Here is a 9112-nt window from a genome sequence, read left to right as displayed (position 1 = left end):
CCAAGCCATTGGAAATTAACTCACAGAAAATAAATATTATTCGGCATCTAATAATATTCAAAGCAAGTATACTTATGATAGGATTATAATTTCAAATAATAAAAAACTACTTTAAACCTAATAAATCATGCTGAAATTAAAAATTCAAAAAATATTTAGCATTAATTGTTTAATTTTAATTTATACACCTCTGGTTTAACCTAAGTTCGAAATCATCTTGACTTCTTAAAAATCCTGTATGTGATTTACAACAATTCTATTGTATTTTTCGAAAATGCTATATAAAATATATATCGCACCGGGGACGGTGATGTACAGCATGGTCTGTCCACGGTAATTCCGGACGTAGTTGACTTTGCGGGTTGGATTGGTTTGTTCGGCCATCTTTCTTCTCTTTTTTTTTTAGTGTAGGAAGAGAGCGTGCATGTGTAAAGGAGTCTGATATTTTCTGTTTTCGTTCGTAGCGTTTACGAAAATGCTTATGTATATTCCCTCGGGTAAATCCATACTCCGGGAAAATAAAAAGAGAGAGGTAGTGCCTAATTTATCACCCTGCTCCTTTATTGTGGCCTCTAAAATTTAAGAAGATCTCGACTTATAAAAATCTACGTTGGACTCAGAACCATTATCATTTATGTTCCTTTCATTAAAGATATCTATGGGTAGAGTCTTCTGGCTGCGGCAGTATCGAAAAACTTCCACGCTTTCCGGTAAATCCATACCGGAAACAATAGAAAATGAGAACCGGTGACTTAACTATCACCTTTCTCCCAGATTGTGGTATATACTACCTGAGAGTTCTTTGAGATATAAAATACCCTTTTAACTGCAATAATGACTGTATTAGCCTTCGTTTCGCAGCCCGCAGTGAAGTAAGAAACGGCAAGGGAAATTATTCAAAGTAATATTTTCTTATCGTATCCCTCATATAATTTCTGTGTCGGACTCAAAGCCATCTTATTGATGTTCCAACACTTTTTGTTTGCGTTACAAATATTTTTGTGTAACGGTTTTTCGCGTCACCAGGATCAAATGCTGCTTTGATTGAAGTATACCTTAGTTTTCCATAGAGTTATTTGAGCTACTTGTGAAGTTGATGCTGTATTATTATTATTATTATTATTTAAATAAATAAATATTTTTTTTTTTCGACTGATTTAACTTTCTTGGGATCAATTTTTTTATTATTATTATTATTATTTTTATTTTGTTTAAACTAGCCCTATTTTACAGCTGGTACTACTTGTTTTTCTGGTTCAGTAAAGGGTAGATACGTTACACCTAATCAGACTGTCTCTACTTCGGCACGAATTTGCTTTATGTCCTACTTGTTGACAAAAATAACAAGAAGACGGTTTTTCCCGGCCTTTATTTTGTCTTGAATATTGAAAACACATTTCGATGTTGTGGTTTTCAAGGCCGCAATTTGCACACCCTATGGCAGACTGCACAAACTTATTGTTTTGTCCAAAACTATCTTGACCTGAGTTGTTTCGGTTAGTCTTTCTGAAAGGCTTTACGTGTATCTGTCGGTAGCCGTAGGCTTGTTTTTGTCCAGTGAAAGTATTTGAGGAGGGGGGCATTGAAAAACTGATTTGTTTTGATTGGTTCGACGCATAATTGTGCCTTCCCTTTGGTGGGAGAACCGTCCCGTTTTCTTGTCAGACGTTAGACTGTATCAAGCTGTCTAGATTTTCCATGAGGTCTATTAATCGGTCTATTTTATGGTTCAAATTTGTAAATTGTTTTGTTTCGTGCATAGCATACTCGGTTGTCTCAGAAATAGAATTTGGGGCGTGATACAAACTGTAGGATTGAAGAGTATTATTAGTCGATTGTAGAATCGGAAAACATTCTATGGTCTGGTCGACAACATCGGAAAACGAATCTGACGCTAAAGAGGAATAACTGGGATTCTTTGTAATTACAATTTCCCTTGTGGTTTTGCCAATCTGCCTGTTTGCAATATCTAAATTTGTTATTGTGTTGTCTGTTAGAATATCGTGGGATGTGATAGACAGGTTTCCGTTGTTAATGACATCTCCATTCGGCTTATCATTGCTCTGAATTGTTACTCGGTCAATTTCCGATTTTACGTTTAAGCTACTTAATTCGGAAGCAATGCTACTTTGGGGAAATAGACTGACGGCGCTTTGTCCTTCCGTTAAGGGTTCGAATTTAGAAAAAGAAACCATGCTACTTGTTGGTAACTTAATTTGTTTGGTTGATTTTCTAGACGTAAAAAAACCATTCTTTTTATAAACGACGTTTTAGTTTTTCTAGTTAGGTTTGACTGCGTCTCAGATAAAAGAGTCTTAGGTCTATCCACTTGGGTCAAGGATACAGTGTTCAAGGTGAAATGAGTGGCCGTTTTTTGAAAGCTCGTTTTCCATTCGGACAACAAGGAGTCATGTTCTGCAACATTAGCTGAGATTGGTAATATTTCCATTGACAGTACACAACAACACTGTAAGTGAGTTCGAAAACCACTGCCATCAGATGTAAAGGAGTATACGACGTTGTCATGTTGTCTCCAATACGGAAAAGTTTAATTTAATGCGGCGTCTTTACTCACAATGTCTTGTATACTTAGCAAGCATAAAACAACACGCACGCAATAAATAAAAAGCCGTGTATTATAAACCGATTTGCAACAGGTACCCGTAGAATAGTTAAACAAGCTCGTAAATTGAGGAAAGAAGACTCATGACACTTAAAAGTTACCAATGGGTACTAACTTCAAGGCATAGACGTAAAAAAGTAAGAGTCAAACAGCTACATAGTGATTACTTAAAGGGTACTTATTCTGCGGCTTGCAAGAGTTACGGTAGCAGGCACGGCGGGAGAGCGGCAGAGGCTTAAGTTGGCACACGGAACAGGTAGAGTAGATCTGACTAACCTTTGGGAGTTTGTGGTGGCTTTTTATATGTTAGTCATCATCCCGTGGGGGACATACGGGACAATGTTAAGGTATAGGCGGACAAATTCGGGCGGTATCGGGCGATTTTGGACGTCACGAAGAGGTATAGGCGGACCAATTCGAGCGGTATCGGAAGAATTTGGACGATTGTTAAAAATAGGCCGGGCAGTTTTGGGCCGTTTCGGGCAATTCCCAATAGACAAAAAAATTCTATTTTTAGCCACGGCAAGTTAAGGCCATTTTGGGCGGCTTTTGACAAATCGTAAAAGTTTCTAGTGGGGTATCAAGTTAAGGAGAGTTTAAGAAATAAGGTCTTAGTCTAATTAAGCAAAAAAAAGGGCAAGAAGGGGCTTCGCTTGGCGTTTCGTTACACATGTAGCTCGAATAATGGTTGCGAAGTTGGCGAGTAACGTAATGATTTTTGTATTTTTTTTTTCTCCCCAGTTTAGATTGAGTCAAAGTGAGAAGACATCGAGGTCCATGAAATATCCATCCTTCGAAGGATGGGTGAGAATTCGAGAGCGGGGTGGACCATATTCCACCCCAGTGATTTGGCGACGAAGGGCTTACCCTTCCGACGAGTGTCATTTTCTTTCTAGCGTAGCATTGGATAGCGAAGGAAGAAGAAAATAGAAAAGAAGCGGAAAAAAGAATATAGAAGAACACAAGATCTCAAGACTATATGGGAGCTACTGTGAAATAAAAAGAATTCCTCTAACTATTATTCACGGTGTAGTTATTGTTCGAACTATAAAAATAAACGTAATTGAACAAAATAAAATCAATGTAATGTTACTTCATAAATCTATATTTTCAAACAAGAAGTTATTTATTAGAGAAAATTCTACCAATAAGTTAAAGGTTCGACGCGGTTCGTCAGGTCGCCGACGGGTTGGGTTGTCGGGGCGACTGACGCAAGGTAAATGCACCCAAGAACCGTGTAACCCGGGTAACCCGTCTAGAACACAGTGCGATCTTCCTCGCATAAACCTCTTAACTCATACTACTCGATTCACTTTACTTCCTACTGTTGTTTATTTATATTTTGATAATCAAATCAATAAAACAACTATCGTTACGAATTTTCTTCTATTTTATTTACTACTGGGATAAAGGAAAAGTTATATGCGAATAATTCGAGGAAAAAAGAACAAAGAGAAAAGAAGGACAGAATAAGAGAACGATAGAGCGAATTTAAAGAAGGACAAGAAAAGATAAACAGATTTTTTAAAGAGGGAACGATGTCTTTTTTTTATCCAGGAGTTTATTCTTTCTACGTTTACCTGGTTCTTCGAATGGACGGCCTGCTATTGTGGCTGCACCCAATCCTGCACAGCTGGCTGCTGCTGATGGGCGTTGCTATCGTCGTTTCGTTGCTGCGGCTGTTCCTAGTATTGTATACCTTCATCTTCTAATGAAGGTCGGAATGGATTGGCGATGTTTCCGAATATATTCGTCGGAAAAAATTTTTATCTACTAGAGCTGTGTCAATATTGGATGTATCGTTCATTATTGTTGCTTCATGATCGTGATCTTCAATCGCAATGTCGTTTTCAGGAAAATCTGTTGTGTAAGAGGCAATCGATTTACGGAATCGGCTTTCAAAGTCCGACAGGCTTTCAAAGGGGGGACAAGGTTCCCTTTTCCACAACATCATTTCATACAAGGGTTTTAGGCGGTTGGCATGCGTACGTTGCCACACATAGGAATTATCAGCTATATCTACAGTATTATTGTTATTGTAAAGGGATCATGGATTTACTCATTCTTCCCTTTACGGAATAATTAAATTAAAAGTGGTTTAAATAAATAAAAAGGAGACGGTTGATCCACAATGCAAGTGTATTGGCTACTAAGTCTAATCTACAGACATAAATAAATAGAGGTGTGACATACAGTACCCACGCCAGGTATTGGATCACCTCGGTCCAAAAACGGCGTTTTAACCCGCGCGAGATAGGCCTAACGGTGTCTCGCGTGAATTTTTTTTAAATACTAAGATTGCTCGTACGAGGTTAATTTTTTTTATCAGAAAGATAAAGAACTAGTCTTTATCTTTCTGATTTTTAATTTGTAAAAAGTATAGTTGTTATATGGGAAAAATGATCATTTTGAAATATTGGATCACCCCCGACATGTGCTGCATTCGTTGTCCCTACCCGCGGCTATGCCGTCATCCAAATCGGATATCAGGCTGTCCGGAGGATATAAAAAAGATGTACTCAACATCCGACCCCGACATCTGTCGGACATCCGACGGACTGCATTGTGTTATGTGGGCACATGAATAAAGATAAAACAAAAGGCAATCAAGTTTTTGAAATTAAAAGTGTGCTAGTTTGACAGCAATATGGCAATTGAGTTGTTAAAAAGAAAAAAGTAGTATGTTAAAAAATATAAGTTTTATTATCATGTAAATGAAAAATTTTCTTCTTGTTCTTGTTGTTAATTGAATTAATCATTTAGGCAAAAAACCCATAAACGGATTAAACATTTCCACTTAGAGATAAAATGAAAAATTTATAAAATCTTACTCACAATGATAACAAGACATAAAAAAGACTTGAATCGACATACTAATTTCCATAAATCTCTGGATGAAGTCTTTTACCTCCATCTATTGGTGGCATTACTAGGTAGTAATACCTAGTATTACCTAGTTACCTAGTAATACCTAGTTTTTTTTTCACTACTTTACCTAGTTCTACTTTACCTAGTTTCTCTCCGGGCTACTTAAGTAATAGTAAAACCTAGTTTAAAAAAAAATACCTAGTAATAAGAAAAACATTACCTAGGTAATTTGACTTTTTTTTTACACTGTTGTCAAATGATTAAAAACTCAAAATTTCTGTTAATTGTAATTTGTCGCTTATCGCTATTCATTTGTTTCCTTTTTTCCCTTTCCCTGACAGAGCCTGACGCCTGACTGAGTTAGTCTATCAGTCTATCTACTGTTTATTGGAAATTACATGCAATTCTGCACCTGAATAACTCAAAGTTTAAGTATGAGTATGAAATAAATGGTTATTTTACAAGCATTTGTTAGTTTTGTAATGTATTTAATTGTATTGCAGGGACTTATTTAGTTTGTCTAGCATTTTTTCATTGGAATTGTCACATCCTAAAGTGAGTCAACTTCATTTCACTTGCAACTGTTGCAAGCTGCACCTGAATAGAATTTCGAAAATTAACTGATTCTTCCTTTAATCTACAGATAAACCTCAGCATTTCAAGAGGCGAAGGCTTGTAAACACACCATCACTTCCAGCTACCGTATCAAAAGAGGAGGAGTTGAAACAAGAAGTTCAAGATTACATCTTAATCATCGACAAAGGAGAATTCAGCCAAAAATGTGATGTCCTTCAATTCTGGAAAGAGAAATTGGGTAGATTTCCCACTCTAGCACCAATTGCCTTGCAGTACCAGGCCATGCCCGCAACTTCCGCATCAGCAGAGCGTCTTTTCTCGTGTAGTGGCCTTTCCTGCAAAGGGAAAAAAACAAACGTTTCTTCCGTTTTGCTTTAATCTGAAACTCTGTGCCGGTTTAACAGAAATTTAGATTCATAACTTATTCAAAACTCAAGTTGTAGAAGAAATACAGAAAGAATAATCAAAGAATCAAACTGCTCGTATTGTCATTTAATTTTTATCGTATTTTAAAAACTAGGTATAACTAGGTTACCTAGTTTTAAATTACTACCTAGTTTTTTATTACTACCTAGATTTCTTGCCGCTACTTTTTACTATTACCTAGTACCTAGTTTTTCGGCGACTACTTTACCTAGTAATTTTATAAAACTAGGTATTTAGTAATAGTATTACCTACTTTTTTTCGAAAACTCGGTAAAAAGTAATAGTAATACCTAGTTTCAAAAATAACTAGGTTGCCATCAATACCTCCATCCCAATACCGATGCAAATTTGGTTGTAATGGTGAAACAACGCAAACAACACAAACACAAATCTTTTTTAAAGAGGTGATTTTTTACACTTACTGGAATATTCTAACTGAAAGTTAATGATTCTAAGATACTCTTAATTAAAAAATACAAGGAAACCCTGTTTTTGCTTAATCTTGTATTTAGGCTTTCGAAGCAGTAGCAGTAGCGAGCGCCTGATGGTGTCGTCGTAACCCTTGTTTTTCCTCTGATTAGATGTTGCTATGGATCGGCCCCGACCCTAATTGGGGTGCATTTTGCCAATCGGGTTTCGAAATTCAGGGCTTGGGCGGGGCGTACGGGGCTCAGGGTGAAAATTTTTGAACCCCGATCTGAATCGGGCTTGAATCGGGGTGCCTAACCGGGGATGCAACCCCGATTGCAATCAGTCGATCGGCGTAAAAAGATAATCGATCGAGTCGAAATCGATTAATATGATGAAAATCAGGGAGTTCGTCCCGGTTGCCCCGATAAAAACCCGACCCAAATTCGTAGTTGGAATTCAGGTACAATTTTTGCAAATGGCGTCGGGGCAAGTGGGTTAACCTCGATTTTTGCCCCACCCCGCCCTGGCTGACAAAATGGCACGAATGTCGGACGATTCGGCAAAAACCATTTCGGCAAAGTTGCCGAATTGTCACCTATGAAATTACCGATTCGGCCAAAGTCGATTCGGCAACTGTGCCTACTACTTAGTCTACCTTATTCTAACGTCAAGTGAAGTTGATTGTGATTCTTATTAAGCCATTATCTCTGAAATGGGTGATGACAAAATTTGCGTTATTTGCAATCCGCACTAACAATAACGACGCAGAGGGTTGGCATAATCGCATCAATTGCCACAATAAGGATAAAATGAATTTTTACTCACTGGTACCCATACCTTATCAGGAGTCCAAATTAATTCCCCTCTATAAGAAATTACTATGCGGAAACAAACTAATTAAGCGCACACTGAAACTAACCGATTCTGTAAACAAAAAATTGTTTGAGTTGTGGAATTCCTACCCTGAACAGATTAATGGAAAACAACTTCTAAAAGCTGTTTCTGAAGTGTATGCCGAATCAAATGTGTTAAATGAAGCTATGTGTTTGGACGATGAAAAAGATGATGTGAGTGAATGATTGTATTGAAGGGAAAATAATTATGTGTGTTATAAAACAACAACAAAATAAATTGACGGGATGTTCACAAAAACAAAATTTCATGATTCCAGATTGAACACTACCCCATTTTAAACAATTTTGCCGAATTGGCTTTTTACCGAATTGGTATGTACGATTCGGAAAAAAAACAAAGTCAACCAATTCGGCAAAAACCAATTCGGCAAACGTCAAATTTGCCGAATCGTCCGTATACCAATGGCACCCCGATTGCCTTTTTCTGGGGCGGGGCAGTTAACCCGATTAGGGCTAATCGGGGCCGATCCCTAGTTGTTGCCAGGTAACGCGTCAACGCCATAGGAGGTATTCGAGTTTACAGGCCTTAAGCATTAAGTAGAGTACACACGCAATAGTCGCAATAACCCTATCTGATGTGTGGATGATTTAGGCTTTCTTATTACTTAGAACTTTAGAAGGCCACTAGTAACTTTGGGCCCGTCCAGGGCCGGGAGATAGGTGGCGCTAGCGTATTTTTAACGCTTTTTTCGCCATTTAATTCTGCCAAACTGTTAACGGTTAATTTTTGCCCGTCTACTCTTTAAGCTTTCTGCGTTCCCATTTTTTGCCCGTCGACCCATTCACTGTCTCTATCCGCAAAGGTGTCCGCCTAGTTGCCCGTCCTCCTCCTCATAGTCTGCACGTCAACCTATTTTGCTTGCCAAAACTACCGCTGTAGGTGCCCATCGACCCACTCTTTGCTTCTGCCCGTCGATCCACTTGCTGCCTTTGCCCGTCACATCACTCACAGCCTCTGTCTTATTACTTAGAACTTTAGAAGGCCATGCTACTCTGCAGATGTCACTCGGTATTAAATAGATTAGCGGATTCACCACTAATATGGAATGGCGCTAGAGCCGCGGTTTCGACTAGGTTTTTCCTTAAATTCGCTTTCTTCATCTTTTCTTTCACCAGGTTCTCCTTCCACTTACTTTCTTTGTGATGTGATTGGTCGGTACAGAGAGAATTGCCATCTGCCGGAGCTTGACTTCCCCTTGAACAATGAGATCCCCTTCGGCGTCGGTTTACAGTCGGTTTACCTTTGGTTTTTTTTTGCAGTTTTGGTGCAAAGCTTGGGTTGTTACCAAAAGCG

At 38.2% G+C, this 9112-nt stretch overlaps 1 long non-coding RNA gene across 1 annotated transcript; it reads left to right on the top strand.

Moving 5' to 3' along the window:
* The first annotated feature begins 5773 nt into the window (after window positions 1-5773).
* On the top strand, window positions 5774-6518 carry LOC123476848. Its single transcript, XR_006651817.1, has 3 exons — window positions 5774-5923; window positions 5995-6046; window positions 6135-6518. It is a non-coding gene; the product is annotated as an uncharacterized LOC123476848 (long non-coding RNA).
* The last annotated feature ends 2594 nt before the right edge of the window (window positions 6519-9112 follow it).

Source organism: Daphnia magna, linkage group LG10 (genome assembly GCF_020631705.1).
Source record: "Daphnia magna isolate NIES linkage group LG10, ASM2063170v1.1, whole genome shotgun sequence".
Classification (NCBI taxonomy): Eukaryota; Metazoa; Arthropoda; class Branchiopoda; order Diplostraca; family Daphniidae; genus Daphnia; species Daphnia magna.
This window is presented reverse-complemented; position numbering and strand designations above follow the sequence as displayed.